This window comes from Hibiscus syriacus, unplaced genomic scaffold, assembly GCF_006381635.1.
Source record: "Hibiscus syriacus cultivar Baekdansim isolate YM2019G1 unplaced genomic scaffold, ASM638163v2 tig00113725_pilon, whole genome shotgun sequence".
In the NCBI taxonomy this organism is placed as follows: Eukaryota; Viridiplantae; Streptophyta; class Magnoliopsida; order Malvales; family Malvaceae; genus Hibiscus; species Hibiscus syriacus.
The window spans coordinates 7,160,823-7,173,646 of NW_024063471.1; the positions used below are offsets into that span (position 1 = coordinate 7,160,823).

General features: G+C 31.2%; 1 long non-coding RNA gene across 1 annotated transcript; it reads left to right on the forward strand.

Moving 5' to 3' along the window:
- Positions 1–220: 220 nt before the first annotated feature.
- Positions 221–12,529, forward strand: LOC120187621. Its single transcript, XR_005522324.1, has 3 exons — positions 221–231; positions 2,797–2,799; positions 12,319–12,529. It is a non-coding gene; the product is annotated as an uncharacterized LOC120187621 (long non-coding RNA).
- The last annotated feature ends 295 nt before the right edge of the window (positions 12,530–12,824 follow it).

The following is a 12,824-nucleotide window of genomic DNA, read 5'->3' on the forward strand; positions in this document are numbered from 1 at the left end:
TCAACTAGGGTAAGACCATATTAACCTAAGGTATTCCCTTAGATTGGCACCTATGCCTAATGGGCCTAGGGTAAGTCCTTTTGGATGGGGAACTGCATATTAGCATTTGGTTGGATGGTTTTACCATGGTTTTAAAAATACGTTTTAAATTGGTAACACAATAGACATCCTATTCTTATCTCCTGAACATAGTCCTCCAAATGTTTCCTCTGAACTGTAAGCTTCATGTCTGTTACTACCTGAAATATCAGTGGGACCTCAACTCATCACAAAAATTTGTATATATCTAAATCAATAAGGAAAATTATTCTTGTCTGTTATATGTATGTCCTTCAGCATCATTTGGTAATTATATGTTATTGAGCTTCCCAAAGCTTACTCTGTTACTCACTATTTAGGTTAAATTGATCCATTTCAGCTATCGACATCAGTATTGGAGTTCCACTGGATTTACTTGTGGAGTACGATGCATGTGTTTAGGGGGCACGTAGGTGGTATTATGTTTTTATATCCGAGTTTGAAACGTGTATGATTTTAATTCTGTTTGTAGTATATGAATGGTTTTCTGAACTTGTATTTTAATTATAATTTGTTTTTAAGATTTTACATATCTTAATAGAAATTTTAAATTTTTTCGGGATTTCACTATGGGTCACTCTGGTGGCCCTACTGTGACACCTCATATCGGATCGGGTCACCCACATTGGTCTATGGGTGTTACATTTAGTGGTATCAAAGCTTAGGTTGAGTCAAGTTTCTGGGTAGACCGATCGGTCAACTGTTATAGGATGTCTGGTCAGTCATGCCCCTAGACTATAATCGTACTTCTTTGAGCTAGAACTCCAAGGTAGAGCCTCTCTCTATATTGAGCTAACCTAAGTTTTCTATTCGTTAGGGCTCGACCTATGCATACAGGAATAACAGTAATATTTGTCTAATTTTTATAAAGTGCCCCACGAGTAATGTGAGAGTTACTTATTTGAGAAATTCTTACCTGAATCAAAAAATGAAATTTGAATATATTTATCGCTCTATGAACTTAACCTCATAGCCAAGGTCGAATTGATTCCACAAGGAAAATTATGTTCAAATTCTTTTATTGGGAATAAGGGAGAGTTTTGACAAGAATATACATTCAATTGGTTAATGATTAGTAAATGAACCGTACTTCTGTAATAGCTACCTGAATATGGTGAAGAATTGCTGAAAGCTTCACTTATTCATTTCTGTGACTTGAGTGAATTTCAAAGGTGAAATTCTTTTAAGGTGAGGAGAATTGTCACATCCTAATTTAGGGGCTAGATTTTTATTAATTTAAAGTATCAAATTAAAGTTGTAACAAGTGAAAAATTAAGGACCAAACTATAAATTTTTAAAAGTTATAGCTAAATTTTAGAACTTGTGGGAAGTTTATGGACTTAACCCTGAATTATCCCATTTTTTGATCTATTGAAAAAAATGGGATTAGGGTGACGAACCCGTGACCCTAGGGTCATGGGTGCTTATGCCCTAGTCACTAGGCTAGGTTCATATTTTTGATGTAATTAATAAAATACATATTTTATTATATTATGGCTCGGGTTATATACCCAAAACAAATTTCCCCCGGTGAAATCCCAAAAATTCCAAAAAGTTTTCCCCAAATCAAATAACCTGAAGCAACCCTGTCCTCAAGCCATCGACCACCATTTCACCTCGTTCTAGCCTTCATTGTCGTGCCCCGCCACCATCAATAGATCCATCATCCTCTGATGACTCAACCCTGACCTTTCACGACCCCACATCGATCGTCGTTCATAGGGATCGAACGTGAAAGCTTCGTCGAAACCAAAAATCACCGCCTTGATTTTCCTCATTTTCGATCATTTCATCCACCATTCTGACTCACACTGGCCACCGTTGCACTCCTTAGACAATTCCGATCAGGACCTGGCCTATTGACCGGTCTAACCATTGACTTTGACTTTGACAAAAAACTCAAAATTTTAGATAAATCCTTTTTTTATGATTTTCAACGTCTTGAGTCTGAAATCGAAGTTTATTTTTCCAAATTTGCACTCGGTAAACCATTTTTCAGTCACTTATCTTTGGAATCAAATTTGGTTTTCCGATTCTAACATAAATTTGTTTGCTTTGTATCTGAGACATTATGGGACTTGGAATCAAAGTTTGAGGGTGATTGAACGAAGTTTAAATGGTTGATCGATATGGTTCATAAATTGAGGTAATACTCTACTACATTTTGTATGCTTTCCGGAACACATTGATAATTAGTCAATGCATGATTGGAAATAATTGGTCCATGAGGTGTATTTAATTTTCATTTGACTTAAACTGGATATAAAATAACGTCAGAATATTGTAGAAGACTCAGACTACTCGCAAAGGAATTTGGAAGACCGATCGAAAATAATTTTAAGTCCATGAATTATGTAATAATAAATTGATCTCAGAATCCAAAATTTTGATTTATTTCTTTAAAGGTTAAATGTGGGGAATACATGATTAAGAAGTTATAAAAATACCCTTATGAGGTAAAAATAACCAAAATACCCTCGAAGTGTAAAATAACTATATTATATGATCAAGTTGAACTAAATGGAAGTATCATAGTTTTCTGAATTATGGAAACGACTGAATTACTCTGGAAAATCCGAAGTGATCGGGATAACTTGACTACTAAATGACCTAAGTACCCTCAAAGACCTATAATTAAGCGATAACTTAGACAAGTTTGGAAACATTGATGAACTTACATGATGTACAATCTATAAGGGTTTTTAACCAAGAATCAAGCACGTCGATATTTCTTGATATCGTTACAATTCAGAAATAAAATAAATATCGTTGGAATACATGTTCGTCTCCCTAAGATCCATTCAACGATGATTGTAGATGATCAGTTCGACCAGAGTTGTCAGTATTAAAGTATGAATACCCTTGAAAAGCATCGATTTGATCAGGTGATATGTATCACATTGTTGGGATTTGTTCAATTCAAGTTAACTCTATATCCTGATAAATTGATATGAATTTTGAATACAATGAATCATCATTTCTCCCTTATTAGATCAAATTACTAAGAATTTTCCAAGAACTTAATGTCCAAAATGCCCTGATTTCCTGAATAACGGAATCATTATTGTCATATCTGAAAATCACAAGTAACTCTAATGCAAAGGATTTTGAATACCTTTTTGATTACGTAGTCCCTCCGAAAAATATCTGAATACTTTACGATATTGATAAATCATGTCTCGAATAACTGATGAATCTATCAGCTATCAAACCCTTTTATAGGGATATCATTTCTGAAATTAATCAGTTTACAGAAGTTTCATGGCTCCTACCTAATAAATACCAAGTACCTTTGGAAAATAATTGGTTCCTATAGTGTGTTCCCTGTTATATGATTGTTTTATGTGATCTGAAATGTGTTTTACCGAGATTTCTGAGTTACTGCAGTTTTAAGCCTTCCTATCTGGTTCATGATCTCTGGATATGATTTCTACTAATTAATATGTTTGAACTCTGATTTCTTACTACCACCGATTACTGTATGAAAAATGTTCTTCTTCGGGGTACTCTGGGATCTGGTATAAAGTATCTGTAGGTTCAACTCGATCAAACTTGTAATTTCTTATATAGGTTCAGATGAATCGAAATGGTAATTCCTTACGGAAGGTTCAGCTCAGTCAAACTCGTAATTCCTTATATAGGTTCATACCGATCGAGATGGTAATTCCTTACGGATCTAAGGTGACCCTTTGGTGGGATCCTGGGCCAAATGGGTCTAGTGTTAAGACCTTGTGGACTCTAAAGAACCCCCTTGGGGGTGGTACCTCTGCTATGTGTTTTGGGTAGGTTCTTATTGACCTGAGGGCACTCCTTTCAAGTTGGCACCTATGCTTCGACTAGGGTAAGACCTTATTGACCCAAGGTGTTCCCTTATATTTGCACCTATACCCAATGGACCTAGGGTAAGTCCTTATGGATGAATTTCTAGGGAACTACATATTGGTGTTAGGTTAGAGGGTTTTACCATGATTTTAAAAATATGTTTTAAACCGTTACTATTTTAAAAAGATATATACCTTTTCACTGGTTTTGTGGGAACACATTAGACACCCTATTCTGATATTCTGAACATAGTCCTCCAAATGTTTCCTCTAAACTATAATCTTCATGTCTGCTACTACCTGATATATCAGTTGGACCTCAGCTCACCACAAAAATCTGTAGATGCCTGAATCAATAAGGAAAATTATGCTTGCATGTTATCTGTTTTTCCTTCAATATCATTTGGTAATTATGTATTACTGAGCTTCCTAAAGCTCACTCTGTTACTCACTATTTCAGGTTAAATTGATCCAGTTCAACTATCGACATCAGTATTGGAGTTCCACCGTCGTTACTTGTGGAGTATAATGATTGTGTTTAGGGGGCACGTAGATGGTATTCTGTTTTTATATTTGAGTCTGAAACATGTATGATTTTAATTCTATTTGTAGTATATGAATGCTTTTCTGAAATTTTATTTTAATTATAATTTGTTTTATGATTTTACACATCTTAACAGAAATTTTAAATTTTTCCAGGATTTCACTATAGGTCGCTCTGGTGGCCCTAATGTGACACCTCGAATCGGATTGGGTCACCCACATTGGTCGTGGGTGTTACAACAAACTTATGAAAAAGAGTTATGATAGAGAATCAAATGTTATATCATCAATCCTTAATGGTTTTAAGCCTTTAAACTAAAAATGGTGAAATGGTCCCATTGGTGTCCTCCAAACTTTGACTGCAACTTAAAAATACCTCTTTTTACAATTATCGGGCTCAATCCAAGCCTAATTCTACTCAAACTTAGATAAAAGTCTCTTTTAAGCTTGTGGGTTTATTTAAACTCTCTCCCAGGTTAACCCGACTCTACTAACTCATGATTATGGATGTTACAATATGTTAGTATTTATCATCCCAAATGAAAATTAGTATTTTACATAATTACATGTGCAATTTTGATAATAAGCATGTGATAATTATTCGGTTTGATGTGTGAGTTATAAATCGACCCAAAGTAAGATTTTTGCTTGACATTTTGTTATTATCAATGTTTGGTTACCGCACTAGATATCACTTAAGGTGAATATTTTGTCTAAAGAGGAAATATTAATGGAGTACCTAATATCTTGATATGAGGTTTAAGTGTATTCAAATTTATTATTATTTTGGTTATCTTTTAATTTAATTGAAATAATAAAATTAAGAGAAATTTATTGGTTAATAGTATTTATATGGTTTTATTTATATTATTAATGCAATATATGTATTTATTCAATTAGATTTTTCAGTTTTGATTGCTGGTTATTAGAATATATATTTTGAAATAAATTAATTAATATTATGATTATGTTTAACATTTTTTATTGATTAGTTGAAATATAATATCGCCAAAGTGACCTCTTTTGTGTAGAATAATTTATTTTAAATATTAATATGATTATGTGTTTCTTGTTATTCATGTGTTTATTAATTGGCCCAAAGGAAAATTAATATTTGGTTGGATTTCAAGCGACACATATGGTAATAACATGTGACAATTATAAGGTAGTTTTTTGTGAGCATTACATTAGTCCAAAGATTAGTATTTTGATCGACATAGTCTATTGTTAATGTTTGATTACTACAATAAAAGTATTGTTTGTTGTTAGTATGAATTTTTAAATACTTGGTATTAATGTAGCGTTTGGTATCTTGAGATAAAAATTAATCATTATTTTGAATTTATTGTTTGCTTATGTGAGCTTGTTGTTTATTTTATTCAACTAGTTCTTTTGCTATAACAATTTTTGCTAATATCAATTCTATTCACATGCTTATGGGAAAAATTTCAATTAATAAAAAAAACACTTACATAAGGTTTTGTTTGTATGAACATAGAATTTGCACTAAGGAAAGAACAATTTTCACCTTTCATGTGGATAACATTTTTCATTGGTGTAAAGGATTTTGAGAGATGAAATTTATTTAAATTTCATGAGTCTAGTGGCCATGAAACATAACATTTTTAATACTTTAGGGACACATAATCTAAAAATATTACTTAGGCCAATGGTTTCCTTGATGAAATTGAGAAATGTTTTTTTTTTAAAAAATAAAGTTTAAATGACATCATGTTTGACTTCTTTGATATCTATAAAGTATAAGGGCCAAGAAAATATGAGGGAGTACATTATAGATATGTTTTTTTCATTGTGTGCAAGAGGAAGAAAAGTTGAAGCATAATAAGTTTTAAATTACTTATTTGAAAAGTTCATATAAAGATAAGTGCAAAAAATCAGAATATAGTTGTTAAGGGTCCAACTCAAAAGAGATAACAATATGTTATAAAAGGTTGTTCTAGTAATAAGTAAGGATATATAAGGAGAAATAGAACTCTAAAACAATAAGCTACTACTTTGGTTATTATGAGAAATTTAGGGGTTATCATGATCTCATAATTAAGAATATTTTTAAGATGAGAAATATAACAATCTTTTTTAGGATGTTAAATTTGGAGGGAGTAATAGGCTTTAAGGAATTGATTTATATGAGGAATTGGATTATAACTCAATTATTACTATCACTTTTGATGATATCTATGTGTCAATACGTTTCGTTAATCAAGAAGTGAATCTAGAAACTCAACAATGTTATTTTGAATAACTCTCTATTTGAGATGAGAAATCATTTCAGAAGATCATATGACAAAAATATTATTTAGATTATTATATTGTATTTCTCTAAGAAATAAGGATGACAATGGGATGATGGAAGATGATATAATCAACTTTCATCATGTCATAAAAGTTTTGATTCTCAAAAGTGAATTAATGTCATGTAAGACGAGTATAAGTTTTATACAAGATAATGAAGTTTAAGAACTTATCTAATTGCTTGAATGTTTAAAATTGATTGGTTACAAATGGATATTTAAAACCAAGATGGATGCAAATAATGATGTTAATAGGTGTAAGGCGTGTATTGTATCTAAAGGATATACTCATAAAAAAGAAATTAATTTTGTAGAGGCATTCTCTTTAGTTTCATTGAAAGACTCTTTCAAGATAATCATGATACTTTTTGCTCATATTTGATCTTGAGTTACATATGTTGGATTTCAAAATTGTGTTTCTCATTGGTAACGTTGATGAGATATCTTATAAGGTGAAATTAGAACATTGTGTCTGATAATACAAAACTAATGATATGCAAATTAAGGAAATCAATTTATGTATAATAAATTTCACCAAGTGATTATCTCATTTGATTTTGAGATGAATTTGATTGATAATTGAATAAAATATAAGTTCGGTGGGAGTAAACCAAAATATACTCTTTATTGCGAAAGGAAACAAATTTTGTTTTAATAAATGCCTTAAGAATGATTTTGACACTAAGGAAATGCAAAAGGTTCCTTATACCTCATAAATAAATAAAGAGTTTAATGTAAACTCAGGTTTATAAGCATTCAGACATAATGTATAATTTTAGGATATTAAGAAGATATTTAAGCAACTTGGGTATAAATTATTGGATAGCAGCCAAATTGATTCATATGATACATTTAAGAATAAAAATATTACATGCTCACATATCAGAGGTCTAGTAAGTAAGGGATCATAGGTTTATGGACTCGGACTTATTTGAATAAGAATATAAAATTTTGTCACATGAACTGTTAATTATGGGTTGACAAGAAAGACCACTTGAGTTATTTTATGAAAACAAAGTTACAGTCCTTTTTCCATATACAACTGAAACACCTTAAAGTCTAAGCACATATGCATTATGTTTCTGGTTGGTAAATAAAATTCAGAGTGCTTATGTGTTTATAGAGCATATTTGTACAAACTCATGATTGTACGCTTACTAAGAAACTGTCACCCTGGGTCTTTCATGTGCACACTAATTATGTGGGTGTAATATCAATTGAAGATATTTATTTTTAGCGGAAGTTTGTAATTTTAATGCTCATTTGTTATAAATACTATTTTAGTTACTTTAGTTTAAGGATATTTATTTTATTTTAAGATTATTTTCTGCATAAATAAAGTTTTTTTGATTTATCCATACTCTAGTTTTGGTAAAATTTGATCTCACTAATGTTTAAAAAAGATCGGTTTAAAATAGACATGTGTGGTTCATATTGTATGTAATTTCCATGCTACACTCCATGATTGAGCTAAGTCATTTGATTATATTTGTATACGTGACCATTGGTAGGTCTAGTTATGATTGTTATGGTCAAAGGTCGCTTTGATCCTATAGTTGATGAATGTGATTATTAAAGATACTTATTGCATGATAACAAATTTTGAGCTCATATGGTTATACATTTATCAGGAAACATATGTTGCCCAAGTGGGAGATTGTTAGATCAAAATCTATAATTATTACCATATATTTTTAATGCATATTGTTATCATAAAATATAAATAAATTAAGTGATCAATTATGTTATAAAGTCATAAGGTATTAGAAGTATAATGGAAATAAAAGTGTAGATATATACTATTATAGTTGTATTTATAATTCGATGAGTGGCAGAGTTAGAAGTACACACAATAATTGATTCTTAAATTAGCTATATAAAGAGGTTATGTCCCCAAGAAATAGACAACTTGTATTTTCTATTATCTCTTTAGAGAGTTTATACTCAAGAAAATTCTATCTTCTTGGATGATCACAACCAAAGATATACTCAAGAATTTCAACCTATCGACTAATTCAACTACCCTTCTGCATCTTGTATCTTAATCTTGACGATTTGACGTGATTAGATCTTGATTAATTTTTCATATGATTATGAGTAGGTTCTAAGTTTATGGAATATTTTATGCCATTATCTTACTTGGAAATTGAAATTTATATGACGCATTTCTTTTCTTCTAACTTTATTTCCTAATGCTACAACCATTTATTTGTCTCTCCTCTTTTAACCTATTTTTATATATCGATGTTTTGAGCCGTGACAATGCTTAACTTTTTTTTTAATTCATACTCTCATAGAAAATATTAGATATTAAACTATTTGATAGTCATAATCTGATTGTTCGAAAGGGTTGTTATCTTTATGTTTTAAAGTTAAAGTGTCAGATAACCATTAAAAAATACATTTAGAACAGTATTATTCTGCTAATTAATAGTCACTACAAGAAAATATACCTTTAATGACACACGAACGATGACACACGGTAATTTATGACTTGCAAAACATATGTGTCATAAAACAAATGTCATGTTTTTTAAAATCTGAACGATTTATGACTTACAATAATGTGTTTCATATTTAATAGTCATAATCAAAAAAATTCAAAAACACGGAGTACAGTTTTAATTGTGTGTCATCTGTAAAAGTCGTATTTTAATTTTCTCTCATTATTTTCATCCTTTCCCGCTTCTTCCCCCTTTTTCTCTTTTTCCTTTTTCTTTTTGCAGCAGTCCACTGGTTTGGAAACAAAATCGACGATACCCGCCCCATCCTTGACTGGATTTGCTCTTTCCTCTGCCCCTCCAACGTCCTCTCCCTATCTGAACTCTCCCTGTCAATTCCCTCTCCATTTCTACTCTCCTCTATTTCTCTTTGGTTAGGAAACAAAATCGATAGATTAAACCCTCTATTTAGGTTATCATTGATGGAACCAATCTAAATTTGTGCATCTACGAGCAAATCGTACAAGAAGGGAAGCTGTTGGAGGTCAATTTTTATTTATTACGTATTATTTTGCTACAATTTTTGAGGCAGAGCATTAATATCTGAGTTTTGTTTGATTAAATAGGGGGAAGACTTGGACTTTGTTTATGATAGCATTTCAGCATTCTCCTCGAGGAGGGATAATCAGGAGGTAGTTTTTGGAACTGAAGAAGGATTAAAAGATATTAGGTATTTCTATTGCTTTATCGATGTACAACACTAGCACACGACATTGTGTCATTATTGGCATTTTCTTTAATATTTTTCTTTTTGCTATATAAAGAGATTAATCATGATGTAACTCAAGATTAAGCTGTTGATAACCCTGAAGACATTTAGCTAAGGGGTGGTGTTGGTGTGATATTTTTAGATAGCCTGGATGTATCTTTCTTGATGTCGCGTTTTCGAGAGGATTATATATTTTTAGTGTACTCCATAATAGCTTGTTATACTGATGGATTTCTTTTTTCCTGTAGGGATGCAACTACAGCGTATAAAGATGAAGCCTTAGAGCTTCAGAAACATCTTAGGCATTTGTAGTCTCAATTTCATATGCTTACGGGTCAGGCTACAGCTTTGATCCATGGCAGACGGGCACGAATTGCTGCAACATCTACCGCCAATGGACACCTTACAACAATAGATGATAGTCTCTCAGTAAGGAACTTGCAGGTACGTAAATCTAGCCTATCTCTTGTCACTTTAAATATTTGAAATTTTTTATGTTCAAATTTGATCAAACTGGGATGGAATGTATATCTCTGAGTTGTTGTTTATGCTGCATGACTTGATTCTGTAGCACAGAGTGTAAAAGGAATTAAATGAAAATTTATCTTAACAAATAGCTTTTCCTTTTATTTTTTTTCATAGCTTTCTTCTCAGAGGAAACTGTTTATCTGCTTTAACATTGAAGTAGTATTTATCCCTCTTTTTCCTCTACGATTTAGATAAATGAAGTTCTTGGAAAAATAGCATCTAAAGCACAAGAGCTGGCACATTACCATTCTAGAGATGGTACTATTTTCGTTTTTTATTATGTTAAGTTATTATGCTGTTATGTTCATTTCAAAATGATGCATGTGATTTTGATCTAGTTGTGTAAGAGGTTGATCTCAGTATGGGTTTGATTTACGTCAATGAAGACTGCCTTTAACCCTGCATGGTTTATAATGCTCTGCCTCATCCCTTATACCCATTTTGGAAGCCCATCAGTTTGGTTGTGTTACTTTGAATCTTATTGTCTTCTGCATTACGTTTGTAATTGTGTATTTGGTTCTTTTCATGGTGATAATATATTTATGTTGTTTCCTTGTTGGTTCTGAAAAACTGCCAAATAACAAATGGATATAAGAGCTTGAGATTTTGTGTGCTTAGCATTAGGGGAATGAAAGAATAGAGGGAAACTTTTCTAGTTGCATGCTTCTTCTTGATAAGCTTTAACTCATGATGTTTACATGCAGAGGAAGGCATCTACTTGGCTTATTCTGACTTTCGTCCGTACTTGGTTGGAGATTCATCCTGCATAATGGAGTTAAATAAGTGGTTTGCCAAGCAACTAGACACTGTATGATCTGTAAATATCATTTTTTTAATCTCATTTCTTTCTGCTACATAGTCTTCAACAATTTTATCATTGACATATCAATTTTTTTAAGCATCATTTTTCTCCCTAAAGTGTAAAACTCAGGGAAACAATTACTTCAAAAAATTTCAAGAGAGATTAGAGGTGTGCATCTAGTTGGTTTGGTCAGTTTGGTTTTTATATTCCTATAACCAAATTAACTGGTTAAGCCATCTAAACTGAATTAACTGGTTAAGCCATCTAAACCGAGTATATTGAACTGATTTTATTGTTAAGACTGAAATAACCTAACCAAATTGAAATAACTGCATAAACTGAACTAATACTTTTTTTTTTTTGCTTTTTAAGATTTATTTATTTATAAAATAAAAAATTATCATTTTCAAATTAAACATATATGCAATTAATCAAATTAATTGGATAATTGGGTTGAGTTATTTCATGTTTGTATATTTAATTTCATATTTAGATTAAATTAATTAATTGGATATTTAAATTAATTATTTGGTCAATTCAATTGTGTTTGTATTTTAATTTTTAGGTTGGGTTTATATTTCGAGTATAGTTGGGTTGGGTTTTATATGGGTATTGGATATTTGAATATTTGGATGGGTATGAATATGAGTTTAGGGTTTATTTATTAATTAAAAATTAAATCGGTTTATTTGGATAAAGCTTACTAAATAAATCAAAAAACCAAATAAATTGATTATTTTGGTTAAATCAGTTCTATTTGTTCGGTTATTCTGGTTTAATCAACTTTTTCCTCACCCATGGGGGGAGAGAATTTAAGAGTACGAGGCAGAAAAAGAAATCCTTCCCCAAAGGAGAGTAACAAAATGAAGCATTTCAATTTAAGAAGATGTATATCATGTAATTCCTCTAATTAATTTGCATGGACACCACTCTATAAAGTATATAGTATGTAGTTTGGGCAGCTCAAAAACTGGAACAGTTGCATGTAGATTACCATCAGCCTCTTATCTCCATATGACAATAGTTTTATTTGGATTTATTTGTAAAACCACATTAGTACTGAGAAATTGGATGGATGTGGGACCTGAGATCAATTCTTATATTTGTATATGAAAAATTTACAATTCTTTTGAATGATTTGAGAATCTGCTGCTTATTTTTATAAAGACATTTACTAGATATGTGTGTCTTATTTCTAGTTGATTATTCTTGCATATACATGGTGTATTTGTATCAGATTATTGCTTCTTGGGATATATGATTCTTAATCCCTTTGTTCTTATCTTTTCAACCAAGGCTGATTATTTTCCATTTTTTTATTGCAGATATATGATTTTCCACCGGAATATCTAAACACTGCCTCTCTTGCCCCATGATAAGTGCTTAATTTAGTTAATATTTTACTTTTAAATTACTCTTTAATCATTGATTTTTTGTCTTATTTGTTCATTTTAATTCATTTTCTGTACAGGACGTAAGATTATGGAAATTGCACAAAAAGGACACAATTCTGCAGATCTTTTTATTTTC